Source organism: Meles meles, chromosome 3, assembly GCF_922984935.1.
Source record: "Meles meles chromosome 3, mMelMel3.1 paternal haplotype, whole genome shotgun sequence".
Lineage (NCBI taxonomy): Eukaryota > Metazoa > Chordata > Mammalia > Carnivora > Mustelidae > Meles > Meles meles.
Genome location: NC_060068.1, coordinates 156,345,135 through 156,366,988, shown reverse-complemented (window position 1 = coordinate 156,366,988; position 21,854 = coordinate 156,345,135).

The window sequence follows — 21,854 nt, the reverse complement described above, 5'->3', positions numbered from 1 at the left end:
AATCTAGGCAAGAAACACTCTTATGGAATTCTGTTGATGAGGTATACTGCTGACTGAAAGAGCTCAATGTTTCAGGAAGGTCCCTCTTCTCTTTTCTCATCTGTAAAATAACTGAAAAGCAGCCCCTATTTCATAGGAGTATTGTGGAGACCAGATGAGAAATGCACATAAAGTCTAGCAAACAAAGAGTGTTTAGCAAATGTTTATGATTATTCACCATCGACCCTCAAACATAGGCATGTTTGTGTGAGCCCCTATACAGAGACACCCAAAGAAGCCATAATCCAGTTTTTTAAAAAATAAGCGTCTCTGAAAAGAAAATGCAGATCAGAATGAAAGCAGTGTGTAATTGGTTTTGGAAGAGGAAGGATCATTTTTCTCCTCCCAGCATACAACAGATTGCATTACTTTATTCAATGATCCATGAAGATAGATACAAAGATAACAAACTGGCTGTTTTGTTTTGTTTTGTTTTGTTTCCCTTTCCATTTTGAAGAGAAAGTTTCTGCGTATGAATGGCGTCTAATTAATTTGGGGGGGGGAGGCATTTTTATTCCATTAATGTGTATTTTTCATTTATATGGATTCCATCTCATGTGAAACTACATAAAAAGTTAGTAAATAGTCCCACAAGAGTGTTCAACTCTAACATTTCTATCCTGGTTACGTTAGCAGTGATAACATATTTTCCGGAGTGTGTTACTCACATCACACGTGACTCTTAGAGGGCTGTGCCCATTTGTAAGCAGGAAAACTTGGTAGCATATGAGTTGGAATTAGTTTGGAAATGTTTTGCTTTCCTCCGGATGCCCCCTGGCTTTTTATTTCTGCTACACCTTTTGGCAAAATCTTTTCTCTGCTCCTGTGTTTTCCAATCCTTTATTTTCTCTGACTCTCTGCCAAAGACATAGTCAGGTTACATTTGAGATTTGGAAACAATTACAGTCCACGTGCTCCCTGTTAAAGTGGCGGGGGAAAGGGGCAGTTGGGAGGCGGCAGCTCTGTCCTGACGAATGGCCTCCCGTTTTCATTCCCTTTACCAGCGAGGACTTGTCGGTGGTTGCTCAGGGCACACTAAGTTAATGGTGTCGAGACTGTTTCTGACAGCACAACATTTCTACCCAGCATCTTTTGCCTTTTACAAATACCTGCCTGCCTTGCAGAATTTGAAAAGTTGGCTGGCAGTCATTGCCAAGTGTGAATCAAAAAGACAGTTGCAAGTTTGTGGACCATGGTTTGATGTGGGCCACAGGGAAATGCTGAAGCTGTTTGAAGGTGCCAGGCTGCTTCGTGTGTGTAGAACTGTGCAGCCTATAATCCAGGTGTTCAACTTAGATTGAACCCAACAGAAGATGTCTACGTTTATAGTCTTTGCTCGATTTTTTTCAGCTGGGTAAGAAAATTGGCCAGCTTACTTAAATTACAAGCATAGCAGGTGGTCAAAAGAAGTTTATTGGAACCCTACAGAATCGGTGTCACTGAAAGCAATAATTTTATTCAGCCTCCAATCGACCTGTTTGTTGTTTCTCACTGTGTCACATAGCTTTCTGAATTTCTTTCAAGATTTGTACAGATTTTACAATGCTTAATTAAAAGAGCATTATGTTCCTAGGCTGTTCATGGTCATAGGTGCCTGGGCATAAAGAAGGTTCCAAAGGTTCTGGTGGAACAATAATGATTGGATTCTATAGAGCCTTGCCAAAGCAAAATTAAATGGAAGTAAATACAAGGATGGGGTGTTTTTTATTTTTAAGGAGAAATCACTCACAAGTTCTACTATTAAAGATGTTCTATGGAAACATTGCCATAATATCACAAAAGAATGATGACAATGAACATTTATTGATTTCTCACTGAGATTCAGAATAAATGCCAGGTACTTCCATGCACTGAGTCATTTGAACCCATGAGGGGAGTACTTTGATTATCCTCATTTTGTATATTCGGAAACAAGCTGGCAAGAGTCAGAGAAGGAAAACAAAGTTAATTCTGCCTAGCTTCGTGCCTTAATACTAGTTATACTGGCTCTATGCCCCAGAGAAAGTTCTAGAGGTCTGTGGAGATGGCATGAGTGACCATTCTAGTATCATGCGCTGAGTTCTGCTTCAGAACCGCAGTCATTGTTCCAGTAAATCAATATCAGTATTTTCTCAACATGCAACTGAATCACCATCCCTTTGATGTTATGGTTGAGGGATCCATGATTTATTATCCCCACTTTATTTATAAGCAATAGGTCAGCACACACAATTGTCTTTATCAAAGAGGAAAAATAGTGAAGAAAATAGACTGATGGACCATGAGTCATGAGACCTGAATTTTTGACTCACTGTTCTACTAATTAACTGTGTGCCTTTGGGCAAGTCACTCTACCTTTTTTTTTTTTTTTTTAACCTTGGTTTCGGTTGTATTTGTCTACAGGACAGGACAAGACTACCTGTGGTTGCATTTTACTCGGCAGGAGAAATTACATGACTTTCTACTTCCAGACACCCTGTAGGAATTCGGGGACACGGGAATTTTGCTAGCTTCCCCTGTAGTGTTCACTTAATTCTGGCCATATTAGACCTCGAATTCTCTGGGGCAGGATGTATGATCGCTTAATTATTTTTTTGGAAGGATAGACAAGACCATCTTTTTGGTAATGTTATTTGATAATGACAGAAATAAATTGTGGGGATAGAGGGCCATAAAGTATATATGAAAAGACAATTTTAGACATCAGACAACAGGCAGCCCATGATAGACGTTCGTGAGAAAAGGGAAACCAATGAGGTGAATCCTGTGTTTTCAGGGCAGGTTTCATTCTGAGGCTTCTTCTCTTGGCTTGCAGATGACATCTGTCTGTGGCCTTACGTGGTCTGTCCTCTGTGCATGTTTATGTCCTAATCTCCTCTTTTTACAAAGATTTCAATTATACTGGATCAGGGCCTAACTTAATGATTCATTTTAATTTAATTCCTCTTTAAATAACTTATGTCCAACTATACTTAAATTCTGGATGGCAAGGTGAAGACTTCAACATATGAATTCAGAAGGGAGAGACACAATTTGGCTCATGACACAGAGTATGAGGTATCAGGTGGGATTTGGAAGAATACTGAGTGAAGGGAGGTTTACGTAGGTGCGGGCAGTGTTAGGAAGATGACCAAGGGATGATGAGGAATCTGATATGAAGCTGTTTGTCTCCTCTAGACCTGCTGTTAATATATCAAGGGATAGCTGGTTTCATGAACCAGTGGCTTCATGATAGGATCTGTGGGCATTGGGGACCTGCTCTCCAGGAGGGAGGACATATTCTGACCTTCCTCTCCTCTCACTTATGAATTTCTGGCTCACATTGGCCTAACTCAGTATGTAGCTGAGGGTAAGGGCAGCTAGGAGATGCAGTCCTTAAGGTTGGCACCCCCTAGAGCCCAGATCTTGAGAGAGACAAGCAGGCAGCCAGTCTAGGGAGCGAGAAGAAGAAATGACCATGCCTCCAGTTTGTAATGCTGAGAGACTTCATTGTGAATCGATTTCCACTTTATTGAATCCTTTTTCTGCATATGTTGAAAAATAATCCTGTTTTTTTTTTTTTTTCCTTTAACGCGGTGAGTTACAAATAATTAGTTTCCTGTTTTTCTAGGATAAATCCAACATGGTCATAATATATTACCTGTTATATTTATTGCTGGTTTTGGGTGCTAATGTTCTGTAGAGCATTTTTCCATCTGTATTCATGAGTGAGACTGGCCTTGTGATTTTCTCTGTTGTACTTCTTTTGATTAAATTTGATAACAAGGTAAGGTTGGCCTCTGAACATGACTTTTGAGCCTCCCCCCCCCCTTTTATTACCAGGAAGAACTTGTATGAGCTTGGAATTATCTGTCCTCTGAATGACAGGATTCTCTAGTAAAGCTATGTACATCTAGTAATTCTGTGTGTTAGGGAAATTTTATCTAATTCAGTTTCTTTAAAGTTTCTTTAAAGGATATGGAAACATCTTTTTGAATAACTTTTAATAAGTTGTATTTTTTACAGCATTTACCTGTTTCACTCAATGTTTTCAAATATACAAAAGGTCATTCACCCTGTTTTTAATTTTGTATTTAGATTTTTATATCATTTATTAGTAAATGTCTGTATTTCTTTTCTTTTTTTTTTTAAGATTTTATTTATTTATTTGACAGAGAGAGAGATCACAAGTAGGCAGAGAGGCAGGCAGAGAGAGGAGGAAGCAGGCTCCCTGCTGAGCAGACAGCCCGATGCGGGGTTCCATCCCAGGACCCCGAGATCATGACCCGAGCCGAAGGCAGAGGTCCAACCCACTGAGCCACCCAGTCACCCCAATGTTTGTATTTCTAATAATGCTTTTTGCTTTGAGCTCAATTTTGCCTAATAACTTCATTAGTAATTCCCTGGTCATTTTTTTCCGTCTTTTGACTTTAGTATTTCTGTTCTTTAAATGATAGGTATGTCTCTTCTGAACAGCATGTAACTGGATTTCTAAAACTATTTGCTGAGTAATAGATCATGAGTATTTGCTCAATGATTGCTTTCTCAACTGAGAACTAGACTCCATTGTGTAACCAATACTCAAATGAAGAAAGAAAACCCTACTGCTTGGCCAGATCCCCCATCTGTCTTCTTTCCAGTCTTGTCTTCCTTTTCCTCTCACCAAGGGCGACCACTATTCTCACTTCTAAACTCGTGGACAAGTTTTGTCTGTTTTTGTGCTTTATGTAAATGGAATTATACATTATACTATCTTTCATGTCTACCTTCTTTCACTCAACATGTTTGAGAGATTCATCCATCTTGTTGCATATAATTGTAAATTATTCAATATTATCACTGTATGGGATTCCATTATATAAAATATACCACCCTTTATGTCTCCATTCTCCTACAGAATGAGTGTTTGAGAAGTTTCTGGGTTTGGGCTCTTATGAATATGTTGCTCAGGAAACTTCAGTTCATGATTTTCTGTGAAGTAACATTTCCATTGGGTATATTCTAAGGCTTAATTCATGCCATTTCTTCTCAATATTGATATATTTATATTAATTTTCCCATCTTATTATGTGTCTTTTATTTGTACCATTTTGACCTGTTTCTTTTTCTTTTCTTCCTCGCTTTGTTTTCAATTATTTGAGATTGTTTTTCTTTTTCCATTTTCTCTCCTCTGCTTGTTGGGAACTTATATATTCTATATCCATTCTTCTTCTGGCCTCCTGGCTTTTTTAACATATATGCTTAGTATAATACATATTATCTCTACTCTTCCCTTGAATAATAAAAGAGTCCATTTTTTCCATATCCCCATGCATGTTACAAGCTCTCCCTATTCAGTATTTTCATTTTGATCTGTCAGTCAACTATCATACATTGGAAATTTTTATGGGTTTGCATTCTGTCAATATTTGCTTAGTATTATCTACATATTTACCAATATACTTGTCTGTGGTTTCTTTTATTGTGTCACAGACCTATCTAGCATAGTTTCCTTGTGCTTAAAGTACATTCCTTAAAATTTCCTTTTAAGAGTTCTTTTGGAAGTGAACTCCCTAGGTTTATGACTGTTTACAAAATGCCTTGTAATTTTCCCTTCAGGTTTGAAAGTTTGCTGGTGTCTGGCTCTTGTCTGACAGGAGTGTTTTCTAAGCAGAATACATTAATGTTTTTTACCCCCTTCTGGCTTTTATTATTACTGTTGAGAATAGGCTGACATTGCTGCTTGTGGCAGTGGGCTGTTAATTATCTCTGGCTACTCTTTTCCTCTGGTATTGTACAGTTTCACTATGAGGCATCCGAGACTAGATTTATGTGTATTTATCCTGTTTGAAAATCAAGTGGCTTCCAGATTCTCGGCATTGGTATACTTCAATAATTCTTGAACATTCTGTAATTATTTCCTTGGATATTGCTTTTTGAAGATTCTATGATCTCTTCCTGAAACTCAGATGAAATCTATGTTTATCTTCTCACTCTACTTGTGTGCCTCTTAACCTTTCTTTCATAATCTCCTGAATGGCATTTTGGATTATGTATTTAGATTTATATTCAGATTTATCATCTATCTCCTCAATTCTGTCTAACCTGCTGTTTAATCCTCCGAGTATTTAACTTCAGTTATGTATTTAATTCCTGGTCGTTCTATTTAACTCATTTTGAATCTTCCTAGTGTTTATAATTTCTTGTTCCCTGCTGTATTTTCAAATTATTCTTGTTTCTTTAAATATAATAATAATAATGTTGTTTTGTGCTTTGTGTTTTATTTTTATTTATTTAGGGTTTTTCTTGTGTGTAAGTGTTTTGTATTACATGTATTTGAGGTTCGGGAGGGCTATTTAATCTAGATTTCAACAGTTGTGTCTTTTTGTGTGTGTATGTTTTACGAATTTTGACTGTGGGTTGCTCATGTTCTTTGGATTTTTTTCTTTTCCTTTTTTAAAAATTATGTTCAGTTAGCCATTATATGGTACATAATTAGTCCTTGATGCAGTGTTCAGTGATTCAATGTTTAAGTATAACACCCAGTGCTCATCACAGCATGTGCCCTCCTGAATACCCAACTCTGTTCCTCCCTCCTCCCACCCTCCTCCCTTCTGAAACCCGCAGATTGCTTCTCAGGGTCCATAGTATTTCATGGTTCAACTCCTTCTCTGATTTCTCCCCCTTTGGATTTCCCTCCCTTCCCCTATGGTCTTCCGTGCTATTGCTTATATTCCACATAGGCGTGAAGCCATTTGATAATTGTCTCACTTCACTTAACATAATCCCCTCCAGTTCTACCCATGTCAGTGCAAATCCTGGGTATTTGCCATTTTTGATGGCTGAATAATATTCTATTGTGTATATGTATTGCGTCTTCTTTATCCATTCATCTGCTGAAGGGCATCTCAGCTCCTTCCACAGTTTGGCTGTTGTGGACATTGCTTCTATGACCATTGGGGTGCATGAGCCTCTTCTTCTCACTACGTCTGTATCTTTGGGATAAATACCCAGTAGTGCAATTGCTGGGTCATAGTGTAGCTCTATTCTTAGCATCTTGAGGAATCTCCATACTGTTTTCCAGAGTGGCTATACCAACTTGCGTTCCCACCAACAGTGCCGGGGGTTACCCTTTCTCCACATCCTTGCCAACATTTATTGTTTTCTGTTTTGTTAATTTTTGCCATTCTAACTGGTGTAAGGTGGCTTCTCATTGTGGTTTTGATTTGTATTTCCCTGATGGCTAATGATCTTGAACATTTTTTCATGTGTCTGCAGCCATTTGTATGTCTTTTTAAGAGAAGTGTTTGTTCATCTCTTCTGCCTATTTTTTGACTCAGTTATTAGTTTTTTGAGTGTTGAGTTTGAGAACTTCCTTATAGATCTTGGATATCAGCCCTTTATAATGTCATTTGCAAATATCTTCTCCCATTACATGGTCTGCCTCTTAGTTTTGTTAACTGTTTCTTTTGCTGTGCAGAACCTTTTTATCTTGATGAAACCTCAAAAGTTCATTTTTGCATTTGTGTCACTTGCCATTGGAGATGTGTCTTGAAAGAAGTTACAGTGGCCAATGTCAAAGAGGTTACTGTCTATGCTCTCCTCTAGGATTTTGATGGATTCTTGTCTCACATTGAGGTCTTTCATCCATTTTGAGTTTATCTTTGTGTATGGTATAAGGGAATGGTCCAGTTTCATTATTCTATATGAAGCTGTCCAATTTTCCCAGCACCATTTATTGAAGAGACTGCCTTTTTTCCATTGGATATTTTTTCCTGATTTCTCAAATATTAGTTGACCATAGAATTGAGGGTCCATTTCTGGAGTCTCTCTTCTATTCTGTTGGTCTCTGTGTCTGTTTTTGTGCCAATACCATGCTGTTTTGGTGACCACAGCTTTGTAATAGAGCTTGAAGTCAGGCAACATGATGCGCCCAGTTTTGTTTTTCTTTCATGCTTCCCTTGGTGACTTGGGGTCTTTTCTGGTTCCATACAAATTTTAGGATTTTTTGTTCCAGCTCTTTGAAAAATGTCCATGGTATTTTAATAGGGATGACACTGAAAGTGTAAATAGCTCTGGGGAGGATAAGCATTTTAACAATGTTTATTCTTCCAATCCATGAGCATGGAATATTTTTCCATCTTTTTGTGTCTTCCTCAATTTCTTTCATGAATGTTCTGTAGTTTTAAGAGTATAGATCCTTGACCTCTTTAGTTAGGTTTATTCCTAGGTATCTTATGGTTTTCATTACTATTGTGAATGAAATTGATTCCTTAATTTCTCTTTCTACAGCTACATTGTTAGTGTATAGAAAAGCAACTGATTTCTGTGCATTGATTTTATATCCTGCCATATTGCTGAATTGCTGTAGGAGTTCTAGTAATTTGGGGGTGGAATCTTTGGGTTTTCCACATAAAATTTCACGTCATCTGCAAAGAGGGAGAGTGTGATTTCTTCTTTGCCAATTTGGATGCCTTTTATTTCTTTTCATTGTCTGATTGCTGAAGCTAGGAATTCTAGTACCACAATAGTGGTGAGAGTGGGCATCCCTGTTGAGTTCCTTATCTTAAAGGAAAATGATAATGATATTCGCTGTGGGCTTTTCATAGATTTTTTTTTTTTATGATATTGAGCAATGTTCCCTCTATCCCTATACTCTGAAAAGTTTTAATCAGGAAAGGATGTTGTGTTTTGTCAAATGCTTTTACTGCATCAATTGAGAGGATCATACGGTTCTTGTCTTTTCTCTTACTGATGTGCTCTACCATGTTGATTGATTTGTGAATGTTGAACCACCCTTGTATCCCAGACATAAAACCCCTTGATTCTGATGAATAATCCTTTTAATGTACTGTGGGACTGTATTACCTAGGATCTTGTTGAGTATTTTGGCATCCATGTTCATTAGGAATATAGGTCTGTAATTCTCTCTTTTTTTTTTTTAACGATTTTATTTTATTTATTTGACAGAGAGAGAGATCACAAGTAGGCAGAGAGGCAGGCAGAGAGAGGAGGAAGCAGGCTCCCTGCGGAGCAGAGAGCCCGATGTGGGGCTCGATCCCAGGACCCTGAGATCATGACCCGAGCCGAAGGCAGCGGCTTAATCCACTGAGCCACCCAGGTGCCCCTGTAATTCTCTTTTTTGATGGGTGTCTTTGCCTGGCTTTGGGATCAGAGTAATTCTGGCCTCATAGAAGGAGCTTGGAAGTTTTCCTTTTGTCTCTATTTTTTGGAATAGCTTCAACAGAATAGGTATTATTTCTTTCTTAAATGTTTGGTAGAATTCCCTTGGGAAGCCATCTGGCCCTGGACTTTGGTTTTTGGGAGATTTTTGATTACTGCTTCAATTTTGTTACTGGTTACTGGTTGCTGGTCTATTCAGATTGTCTATTTCTTTCTGTTTATGGCTTGGTAGTTTGTAAGTTTCCAGGAAGGCATCCATTTCTTCCAGGTTACTTAATTTTTTTGACATATTTACAATTGTTGGGTTTTCTTATTGGATTGACCCTTTAAGAATGATATAGTGTCCCTCTATATCTGTTATTAGTCTTTGGTTTGCATTCTAGTTTGTTTGTTATAAGAATTGCTACCCCAGCTTTCTTTTGAGGTATGAAATTCTATTTGGCATGAAAAATGGCTCTCCATCCCCTCACTTTCAATCTGTATGTGTATTTAGGTTCAAAACGAGTCTCTTGTAGACAGCATATGGATGTGTCCTGTGTTTGTATCCAAACTGCAACCCTGTGCCATTTCTCCCTTAGTATTTCTTGCAGGGCTATCTTGGTGGTCACATATTCTTTCAGTTTCTGCTGGTCCTGGAAGCCCTTTTTCTCTCCATCCATTCTGAATGACAGCCTTGCTGGATAAAGTATTGTTGGCTGTATGTTCTTCTCATTTCGTACCCTGAATATGTCTTGCCAGACATTTCTAGCTTGGCAGATCTCTGTGGGCAGGTCAGCTGTTATTTTGATGTTCCTCCCTCTGTACATAAGGAATCTCTTCCCCCTAACTGTGCTTAGGATAGCTTCCATGGTTCTAAGATTTGCCAATTTTACTATTACATGCCAGGGCATTTGTCTGTTCTCCTTGATCTTTGGAGAGGTCCTCTCTGCCTCTGTGACATGAATGTTTGTTTCATTCCCCAGGTTAAGAAAGTTCTCAGCTATGATTTGCTCAAATATATCATCTAGTCCTCTCTCTTTCTCCAGCCCCTCAGGGATCCCAAAATTATGACATTTATGGTGTCATTGATTTCTTTAATCATGTTCTCATGGATTTTAAGCTGTTTGATCCAGGCCGCCTCTTGTTCCTTCCTATCAGTTTATCTTCTAGATCACTAATTTGTTCTTCTGCCTCATTTACCCTAGTAGTTAGAGTATGTAGTTTTGAATGTATCTCATTCCTTATATTTTTAAGTTCAGCCTGATCAGCTCTCATTTCTGCCCTTAGAGAGTCTATGTTGCTGTTAATGGTTTTCTCAAGCCTAGCTATTGTCTTCATAATTGTTACTCTGAAGTCTATTTCAGACATTTTGCTTATATCCATATACATTAGGTCTGCTGGAGAGGCCATTGTCTCTGGGTCTTTTCTTTGTTGGGAGTTCCTCCTTCTATTCATTCTGTTGAGTTGTGATTGAGGGGATGTACTGTCAAAAATATCAACCACAATCCAGGCAAGGTGCATCCTGGGAAAGTTCAGAGCAATTGGAAACCACCATGAATAAAACCCCACCCAAAATGAAATCCAAGAATAAGATTTATAAAGTACAAAAGAAAAAAAAAAACCCACAAAACCACACACACACACACACACACACACAAAGGTGGGGGGTAAGGGAAGGGGACTATATTCCCTCGATGTGGGTGAGGTAGGATGTTTCAGTTCTTCTTGGGTGTATTTTGCTCTCTTTGTTAGAGAACACTATTTCCTAGAGATAGAGGGAAATTAAAACTAGTGTATATATAAAGGTAGTATTAAAAAGGGAAAAAAGACTACATTGAAACTTTATATATATAAAAACAAAAAGGATATGTGTGAAAAAGTTCAAGTTAAAAAGTTACTATGGAATATGTTGTATTAAACATCTAGTTAAAATGATAAGTAGGTTAAAAAAAAGAAGAAACATGAGAATTAAAAAAAAAAAGGAAAGAAATGTTGTATCGAAGAAATGCACAGGCTGTGAAGCAACATCAGGACCTTAATATACTATTTTCACTGGTGTTGGGGTTTTACAGTTTTTATGGGGACCCTTGGGTTGTTGTCCTCTTGTTTTTCCAGCTTGTCGTCTGGGGGAGGAGCCTGCTGCATTTTTTCAGTCATTTCTGCTTGGACGGAGTTGCCCTGCCACCTATCCAAGGGCTGGGCTCTGTGGAAACCAGTTTGTTGGGCTTTTGTTCTCTGGTGTTTTTTCAAGCCTTTTTGGAGTGTCAGAGCAAAGGAAGATGTCTACACCCCTACCTCTGGCCCAGAGGATAGAAGCTATAGTCTGCTCCTCTCTGAATCCTCCAGAACACATAGTCTCCCCGCTCTGTAAGGGCCACTGAAAACTGCAGCCTCCCACAGGCATTGCATGTCCCCAGAGATCTTTTCAGTGGTGGGCCCAGGCCCTTGTTTGTCTCTCCCCACTGTGCCTCCAAAACTGTGAGCCATTCTGGCCAACCAGTCCCAGTATTTGCCCCTTAAGCCCCTGTGTTCTGTTTGAGTGCTCTCATCAGTCCCTTCCCATTCCACTGCCACTGTTCTCCAAGCTGTTGCTGGTCCCCAGGCACCGGGTGCTTTTGCACTGGGGTATTACTTTCCAATATCTAGCTTCTGGTGGTCCCATCCCCCTGCTGTTTATCCTCTGACATCTGTCCATGCAATCCCACCTCCGTCCTTTATACCTCCCGACTGATGGTCCTCTGCCCCTATAGAAATCTAGACATATAATCTTACATTTCAGGCTGATTTCATGGGTGTTCACAGTGGCTTGGTAGATATCTAGCTAAATTCAGGGGACTAGTTGGAACAGAGTCACCCAGTTCTCCCCCATCTTGCTCCTACACTTGGATTTTTTCCTGTGATACTTCTTTGAGTACTGAGATTATTTATGTTTGGTTGTGTTAGTCTTCTGGCAATTGTATTTCATCAGTCCAGTTAGACTAGATTAGGTTAAATAACAAAAATGCCCTAAATTTCAGTTTCTTAACATAGGTTAGGTTGATTTCTTTGTTTGTTTGTTTCATTTTGTTTTGTTTAGTAAAAGTCTGTCACATGAAAAAATGTTCATCATCACTAGCCATCAGGGAAATTCAAATTAAAACGACATTGAGATACCACCTTACACCAGTTAGAATGGCCAAAATTAGCAAGACAGGAAACAACGTGTGTTGGAGAGGATGTGGAGAAAGGGGAACCCTCTTACACTGTTGGTGGGAATGCAAGTTGGTGCAGCCACTTTGGAAAACAGTGTGGAGATTCCTTAAGAAATTAAGAATAGAGCTTCCCTATGACCCTGCAATTACACTGCTGGGTATTTACCCCAAAGATACAGATGTAGTGAAAAGAAGGGCCATCTGTACCCCAATGTTTATAGCAGCAATGGCCACAGTCACCAAATTATGGAAAGAACCAAGATGCCTTTCAGTGGACCAATGGATAAAGAATATGTGGTCCATATACACGATGGAGTATTATGCCTCCATCAGAAAAGATGAATACCCAACTTTGTAGCAACATGGATGGGACTGGAAGAGATTATGCTGAGTGAAATAAGCCAAGCAGAGAGAGTCAATTATCATATGGTTTCACTTATTTGTGGAGCATAACGAATAACATGGAGGACAGGGGGAGATGGAGAGGAGAAGTGAGTGGGGTGAAATCGGGGGGGACACAAACCATGAGAGACTGTGGACTCTGAGAAACAAACTGAGGGTTTTGGAGGGGAGGGGAAAAGAGGTGGGGTGAGCCTGGTGGTGGGTATTATGGAGGGCACGTACTGCATGGAGCACTGCGTGTGGTTCATAAGCAATGAATGCTGGAACACTGAAAAGAAATAAAATAAAATTAAATTAAGAAAATAAAGTCTGTTGTAAGTTCAGGGAATTCTCCTGGGCTTGTGATCTCCATCTAGGCCAACAGAGTCTCCTATATCCTGCAGATGCTTTATTTGAAATACATATCTATGGTGGTAAACCCTGCTGGGGAAGACAGAACTAGACCATGTCTCCTTGTCACCGGTTCTGCTTTTCTTCTGACCAGAAGAACTTTGTGTCTCATCTACTTAAACCTGAATTGGTCAGAATTAGTCATGTGACACTGACCATGTGCAAGGAAGCTGAAGAAGCTGAGGAAGCCCTTGGGATATCTGCAGACACCACTGACTGGCACATCTAAATCCAGAAACACCTGATTTAAATTGTCCACTTGAAACTTTTGCATCAAAAAAGGTAACTACGAAACAGCATTTGCTTGACAGTCACTTGGGAAAAAAAAAAGTTCTTTTTTTTTCTTTCTTTTTTTTTTTAAGATTTTATTTATTTATTTGACAGAGAGAGATCACAAGTAGATAGAGATGCAGGCAGAGAGAGAGAGAGAGAGAGGGAAGCAGGCTCCCCACTGAGCAGAGAGCCCAACGCGGGACTCGATCCCAGGACCCTGAGATCATGACCTGAGCCGAAGGCAGTGGCTTAACCCACTGAGCCACCCAGGAGCCCGAAAAAAAAGAGTTCTTACAGGAGATTTTTCTTTCCTCTGGCACTGAGATTGAGAGAAGCATGGTCTCATGCTGTCCTCTTTGGCAGGGAAACATTTCTTACTTGCTTTATCTAACACTTAGAAAGCACAACCTTTTGAAGTTCAGGTTTATGTGGAGCTCCTCTATTAGCTTCCCTAAACATCTCTCTCCTGTATCATGTACTATGCAGGCAACCAAGTCCAATGGAAACCCTAAATCTTTATGGTTTGGCAGCTAACCTCAGGTCAAAGTTGATTTTGCTTCTCCAGTTACCCCCTAAGAGTCCTGCTTACAATTTCTTCTGTGATATCAGTAGATTCCTTATGTTTATGACAGCTCAGCAATACGTTTAAGATGATGCTTTAAATTTTTCCTCAACATTTTAACTGTTTCCATCAAGGGTGTCATTCAGGCTATCTAATCTGCCATATTATCATAAACAGGAGTCCAGGAGTGAAAGAATTTTAAATTATTTAGTATATTTTTAGTCATATATTATTTAATTTATACCTATAATGTCCCCTTAGTTAAAACCAGGAAGAATTAAATGTATTAAATTTGAAATAAAACTTACTGAGTAACATAAAAATGATCATTTTTCTGCAACTGCACTTTAAGATGACTTATAATAACTCTATAAGTTGTATTCTTTTTCTCAATTAGTATAAAGGTATAAAATCATCTTTAATATTTCAAAAATCTATATTAAAGGGAGAGAATATGAATAACTTTCATTTGAATTTTCATTTAGTAATAGCAAATAGTTTTCATTTGTTTAATGTTAATTATCAAAAAACGTGATTGAAAATCCTTTTGTCTTATCTGGTTGTTTGAAATAAAGCAGACACATAAAAATAGGGCAGTTGATTTTTTTGTAAAACAAAATGAAATAATTAAAGATATAATAATATTTTTGTTGATTTCAAAGCAAGAAAACTACCAAACTTACATTACATTTTTATACTTTCTAAAAGCAAATATAACATCCTTTAAAATAAATTTGTCAATAAATCATGCATTTCTCCTGATTTAAATCTAATTAAATCATATTCATCTCCAATTACCTGTGAAAAGTCATGTTTAATGTTTTTATATATTGTAAAGCTCAATTTATGAATTTTTACTTTTACTTTTATTTTTCATTTTATTTTAATTTTTTACTTGAGTATAGTTGACATACAATTTTACATTAGTTTCAGTGTACAACACAGTGATTCGACATCTCTATATGTTATGCTATGTTCACAATCTAGAATATTTTAACTTACTCATGATTAATCATAATTAATCAGAAAAAAACCAAATGATTAAAGCGATTCCTATGGAGTTCACAGGATTATGGATAACAACGGAAAGGGTCTGAGAACTCAAACAGAATGGAAAAACTGCTGTACTTGAGTCCCGGTGAAATTGAGAACAGGGAAAGTGAATGCCCTCTAGACAGGAGCAGCAGGGGGCAAAGAGAGTTGCTGAGTCATCCTAAAGGTGGGAAATGAAATTGTCTTCACACCCACAGGGACAATAAGATAACTCAGGTGTTAGACTTGAATTGACTGCACTGTATCTTGATCTAGTCTCTTATTTTCCTAAGACTTTATTTTCCATGGTGGGGTGAGGGAGTGGGAAAAGTGGGAGGGTGGGTGTATGGGGGGGAATCCAGCATCTGGTATGCCTATTCTCGTTTCTGCTCTTTACAATAGACACCAACCCCGCCCCGGCTTTAATTTTCTTCCAGCTTTACTGAGCTATAAGTGACACACATTTTATAAATTTAAAGTGTAAATGTGTTGATTTGATAGATACTGTAATATGATTACCACTATAGCATTAGCTACTCATCATGTCACATAATTACCATTTCTTTTTTGTGATTGGAACATTTAAGATTTGTTCTTGCAGCAACTCTCCAGTCTGACAGTCTTGTTAACTATAATCACAAATGTTGTGCTTTAGGAAATACCCAGAGCTTTTTCTTCCAGCTGGAAATTTGTTCTCTTTGACCAACATCTCTGCCAGCCCTTGGTAACTACATGTAAGTGACGTCATACAATATTTGTCTTTCTCTGTTTGACTCATTTCATTTAGCATAATACACTAAAGATCCATCCACATTAGACGCCCATTTCTTTAATTTAACCCAAACGAGTCTTACTTTTGTTTTTTTTTTTTTTTGTGGTAAATCTAAGAAAAGCTTAGCAGAGGTTAAAAGAATCAGATCTACGCAGAAAGTTTAAAGAAGGCCAGATAAAAGAAAAACCAAAACCATGAGCCAATAGGCTTGCTTGCAGCATGATTGTTTACTGCATTGCTAGATGCATTGTTTAGCCAAAAGGAAGGAATTTTCTGGAGTATCTCAGGTACCTGGCATGGAAATGAGCAGCCGTTGTAGACTCCAGTAGCAGAGTTCTCTTCTTAAGCCAAAAGGATGTTTAAATGAGACCCAAAGGGGAAGCAAAGGTCTATTAAATCTTCTCATGTGCACTAGCAGTAACTCCCAGATTTCTGTAAATAATACAGACTTATTAAAGCTCTTCAATTCTATCATATACATACAGTCTGGTAAAGCTGCCTCCCTAAGCTTCCTTCATTGGTTTCTAAACTTTCTTTTTTAATTTGTTTTTGTTTTTATATTATGTTCAGTTAGCCAGCATGTGTCTAAATTTTCTACGGAATGTTCACTTGTTTGCTAATCTGAGGATGAGCCATGGTTCATCAGGGGACCCCTCATGAAGGGATTTTGTAAAGGCCTTGTTTGTGTTTTCAGGATAAGGGTTGTCAAGGAAAAGTAACCCTTTAAAAAAGAGTTATTATGTAAATTTTTCATATACTCCTTACCCTGTCATATCGCATGTAAGGACACATTCCTTGTGCTAATAGGAGGTACTGCTTTAGGAAAGACTGTTATGAATAGTTAGGTATATGAGAAAATCCTGTATAGAAAGTGTCTCTCACTATTTTTCCAATGTTTCTAAAGTAAATAGATTTTTTTTCAACTTTTAATGGCATATACAAATTGGAGGAGATCCAGATTTGCTCAAAAATGATCTCTTCATGAAAGACAGTGCACAGAATCCCATTGGCATGGCTGAGTGTTTACATTAATCAAAAAATATTTGGACTTATCAAAAATGCGAAAGGGAAGGAAATGACTAGAGTACAGTGCTACTGTGGTGATGAGAGGCAACTCAGGTGTCAGGCGTTTGCAGTCTGTACCTTCTCTTACCTGAGAAAACAAAAATTCCTTCCAGGTATTAGAAAAAGCAGGGTCTAGACCAATGTTGTTCAATAGAAATAGAATGTGAGCTACATAGGTAATTTTACATTTTCCAGAAGTCCCATACATAATAAAGTAAAAAGAAACAGGAGAAATTAATTTTTAACAGTATATATACTTAACAATAAATCCAAAACACCATTTCAACATATAATCAATATAAAAATATTAATGAGATATTTTGCAATCTATTTTTGCTCTGTGTTCAAAATCCATTGTTCATTTTACATTTACAGCACATCTCAGTTCTGACTAGCCACCTTTCAAGTGCTTAGTAGACACATGTAGCTGATGGCTACCATATTGGATGGTGAGGTCTAAGCCCTGAGTCTAGACTTTGTCTTCCACTGGTTCCAGTGGAATCATTATGGTCTAGGTTTCTCTCTGCCAATGAGACCTCCAGATCACTGCCAGGATTACAACCTGCCTTTCTGACATAAACAATGAGTTTCTCGCTTGGATGAAGGTTAAGTGCATTTAAGGCTAGAGACCATAGGATACAATTGAGTCAGTCAGCTTGGACCATTTCAGTATAAAAGCTATCAGAAGCCCATAGGCCGTGCGCAGAAACATTCACACATTTACTTTGCAGCTGTGGTCTTTGAAGCTTTTAGAATTTCTCAGCCCAACCTCCTGACTCCAGCTGTCCAGGCCCCTCCCTGTGCTAGGTTTCCCATACATCTGACAACAGGAATGTGTTCTCTTTAACAACTTTGTCTGGTTTTACTTCCTTTATTTTAATTCCTGATGTTTTATGGGCTGTTATCCTCCTGTCATGCATGACCTCCTCATCTCTTGCTAATTCTTGATTTCCCTGGTCGGCTTCCTGCCACCCTGAGACAATCTCTGACAAATTCCCATAATATCCCCCTCCCCCTCAGGTTTTTAGCCAGCTTGGTAGAACAGAGGAAAGAAATGTAGATAGATAATGCTATTTATTAGATTTAGCAGCCTGAATAGCAGCCAATACAGTACAGGCTCAAGCAAGATCGAAGATCCTTTCTTTCTTCTGTAACATCCAGAATTAGGTGGTTCAGCACGGGTAGAGGGGCTATGCTCCATGAGAGTGCTGGAAGATTTTCTGTTGCTCTGTCATCTCTAGGATATTGACTTTGCCCCCACATGGGATTATTTTCAAGAGCAGCGTGATCTAGGGGGAAGAAATAGCAAGGATTAATTCTTAAAGGATGCAACGTGGAAATTGCTTTCAGATTTTCTGCTCACATTCTTGTGGCCAGATTTTAGTCACGTGGCTGTAACTTGCTGCATGGTATATTGGGATAAATGGGCTTTATTCTAGGTGGTCTCCTACCCAACTAGAAATGGAAAGTTCTATTTTTCTGAGAAAGAAAGGAAGAATGAGTGTTAAGGAACAGCGGAGTCTCCGTCTTCCATAGGATATGTGTTCTGCCATAGGTTAGCTGCTGATACAGAACATACAGCACTTTTCAGTAACCGTAGAACAGTGACCATCTCAGACAGATGGGGAAATGCATGAAGAGATGACAGATGTAGACGAAGGCAGTGGCTCCTTAGGATCCCTGGAGGTTGAATGGGTGGAGTAGAAAAGGATAAAAATGAGGGCCAAAGAGACTAATTTGATAGAAGAAAAATCTCATTGACCATGGATTAACCTGCAGTGGATTAATAGACTCTAGTCAAGCACTAGTCCTTGCTCCTTTGGCCTTCCTAACTTTAACCCTTTTTCACGGAATCATCTAGCTATTTTATCCTATTCCAGTCAGTGGAATTTGTATATCACGGTCACCACCATATGCTTAGGGAGAAGGGAGGGAAGTGACAATGGGGTGACAGAAAAGAGAAGAGGGAAGAAGTTGGTATGTGTGATCAGTTGACAGAAAATATATGAAAACTTTTCATCTTGAGAAAAAGAAAAGCTGCAACAGACTCTGGCGATAATACTTTGTTGAGGGAGAGAGTACTCCAGTAGAACATTCCAGAATAAAGGTCCTGTGTGGTGTTACTCTCTGTCACACAGCAGCGTTGCTTGTTGCACCATCTCCAACACCTTAGGGTGAACTGTCACATGAAGGGACACATAAAGAAGGGACCACAAATGCACTCCTTTGACCTCTCACCCTGGGTTCTGTGCACCTTGTGGTCATAAGTAGGACTGGTTTTCCTAATGGAAGGAAACCCTGTCTTCCCTAATGGGATTTACCCCCAGGGAAAAGTGACATCCCAGGGACTGGAGCCAGAGCAGGTGCTGAGGGCACCCCCTCATCAGAATGTACCCTCCTGTAAGCCATCAGACCTGCCCACGGGGCCCTTCTCCCCTCCTGCAGCAGCTGTGGTTGCCATAGGACCGCTGGACTCTTTCCACGTCTGGTTAGATTGATTCCACAGCCATGCCAGAGAGAAGCCCACCTTGCCAAGGCTGACAACTGTGGAAGTAGCTCTTTTCCTTTTCTAGATGTAATGAGTTGGAATGATGCCCACAGGGCTCTTCCCTGGGTGGTTTTTTTCCCCCCTAAATTTAGTGGACTTGGGTGCCTCTGATACGTTGCTCTGCCCGTCTGCTGATTATCTTCGCTTGCTCCAGTTTGGCCTTCTTATAATGAAAGAAGCCAAAAATAACAGTTATGAGGCGTGGGGTTTGGTTGATTACTTGTACACTGCAGCAGATTGCAGACTGAATGGAGCTCGGCATCAAGCGACGGTCTTCTTGGTATTATTCAACCACCCACTCAAAGCAAAAACTACTGTCACAGTCACTCTCTGTCCCTGGGGTGAGATGCAGCTGTGGACCTCAGGAAGGCTCAACGTCTCTCTGACTGTGAAGTACATTTCGGACATCAGTCTCCCCCAGATATCTGGAAGCTTTCTTCATGTCATCCATTAACCTCTGGAAAGCCTCTTTAATATCCATGCCCACCCCCACCCATGATTTACACACCATTTAGTGAGATGGAAATAAGCTATTGGCTTGGCTCAACATTGTTCAGATATCTCTAATGGATGCGTGGGCCCATTTGGAATATTCTTTGGTTTAGGCTGTGAATGAGCCCATCTGAAGATTATGACTCTGTTTGGCCCAATTCTATACACACAGAGACTTAAATGTTCAAGTCATTGCCCCTGGAAAAGGCTCTCTTGTTTATGTGGCTTGTCAGGTTAGGCAAAATGGGGCATATCCTCCAGGTTGGCAAATTCAGAAGTCCAGAGAGGGAGCGGTAGAAAGTTTAGATAAGCTACTCATCTTTCCAAGGGACATAAGTCACTGGCTTTGGCTCATTATTAGAGCACAAGTTGCCCTGGGAATGTCAAGCTAAAATATATTAGTTAATAATAAATTCCAGTGACTCAGATGGATGACATTATTTACTGTCAGGTGAAAAAGAAGTTACTCAACCACCACACTTCCCTCAGCTAAATCCTTAGATCATCCAAAGTTGAAAAGGAGCTGATTCTTCATTATAAAAGTATTCTATGTTACTAACTATGCTTGGAAATGTCCCTCTGTATATCAGTTCTATTACTTAATAAAGCATAAATCAGTGTAGAGGTTTTGCTAAGCCCAAGGACCTGTACATCTAAACTGATTTGTTTTTCATTATGTTTTGTATTTTTCAGGTAGTTCCGGGCTTTTTGGCTTTCTACTTTTCCACATTTGTGTCTCTACTCATGTGAGGATAGCAAGGAAAGATGTGGCTGTGGGTTTCCAGTGAGAGAACTGGGCTCGCCAACTCTTGGTGTAGAGTGTGGGGTTCTGCACTGGGCCTTACTAGGTCTTGGGGGCAGAAAGCAAGGCAGGAAGTACATGGGACCATAAAACCCAGTGACCTGCCTTTTACCTGCTGTGACCTAGGGGAAATCACTTCATCTCTCTGAGCCTCACTTGTCTTTTGCATTTAAGATTTGTAGCAAGTCCAGAAAACAACAAATAAAGCAGGAGAGTAAAAGTAGAAATACAAGTCAAGGTGACCAAAAAGTCACATTTACGAACTGCAATTAAGGTAGGAAGGTACAGGTAGAAAAAATAATCCAGGCAGGAAAAAGATTACGTCTGATAAGACAGTGTGTCAGAACTTGGAAAATGAAAGCAAATAAGTGTTGGAATCTAGACTAGGGTTCTCAGCTAGAAATGAAATCAAGCCATAGAATATGGAAAACCAAGGCAGGCTTTAGGCAAGGGTCTGGGTAAGGGGTAGGAGAGACTAGAAACCTGACTGAAGCTAGGCAGGCTATTTTAAGAAATGGGCTTCTTTACTTGCTTGAAGGAATCTTGGCATGATCACGGGCCTGATCCTAGAGAAGACAAGAAAAGATCAGAGATGGTGGGATGGGAGACAATTCCTGACAGTATGGAGGAAAGAATCCCTTTCAGATGCCATGCTCTCTTCTTAGGAACTGAAGTCACTCCTAAAGGAGGGGCGAAAGTGGGTGTTCCTCATGAGTAAAACAAGAATAAAATAATGTATTTTGAAAATATATCCTTTCAGATAAATATTTCATAAAATCTAGAATTTGTTATTTTTATTTATTTATTTATTTATTTTTACTTTTACCTATTCTTTTTTTTTTTTTTAAAGATTATTTATTTGACAGATTGAGAGAGAGAGCGAGCACACGCAGGCAGAAAGGCAGGCAGAGAGCGAGGGAGAAGCAGGCTGCCCGCTGAGCAGAGAGCCTGATGCGGGGCTCTATCCCCGGACCCTGAGATCATGACCTGAGCCGAAGGCAGCGGCTCAACCCACTGATCCACCCAGGTGCCCCTAGAATTTGTTATTTTTAAAAAGGTTTTGTTTCTATAAAGATGTGTGAATTTCTATGACTTTAATTGGAGTTTTAAAAATAGCACATTATAATTTAGGAACATGTTTGTCTGCCATTTGGATTGTTCTTAGTAGGCAAATAAAGACTATTAAG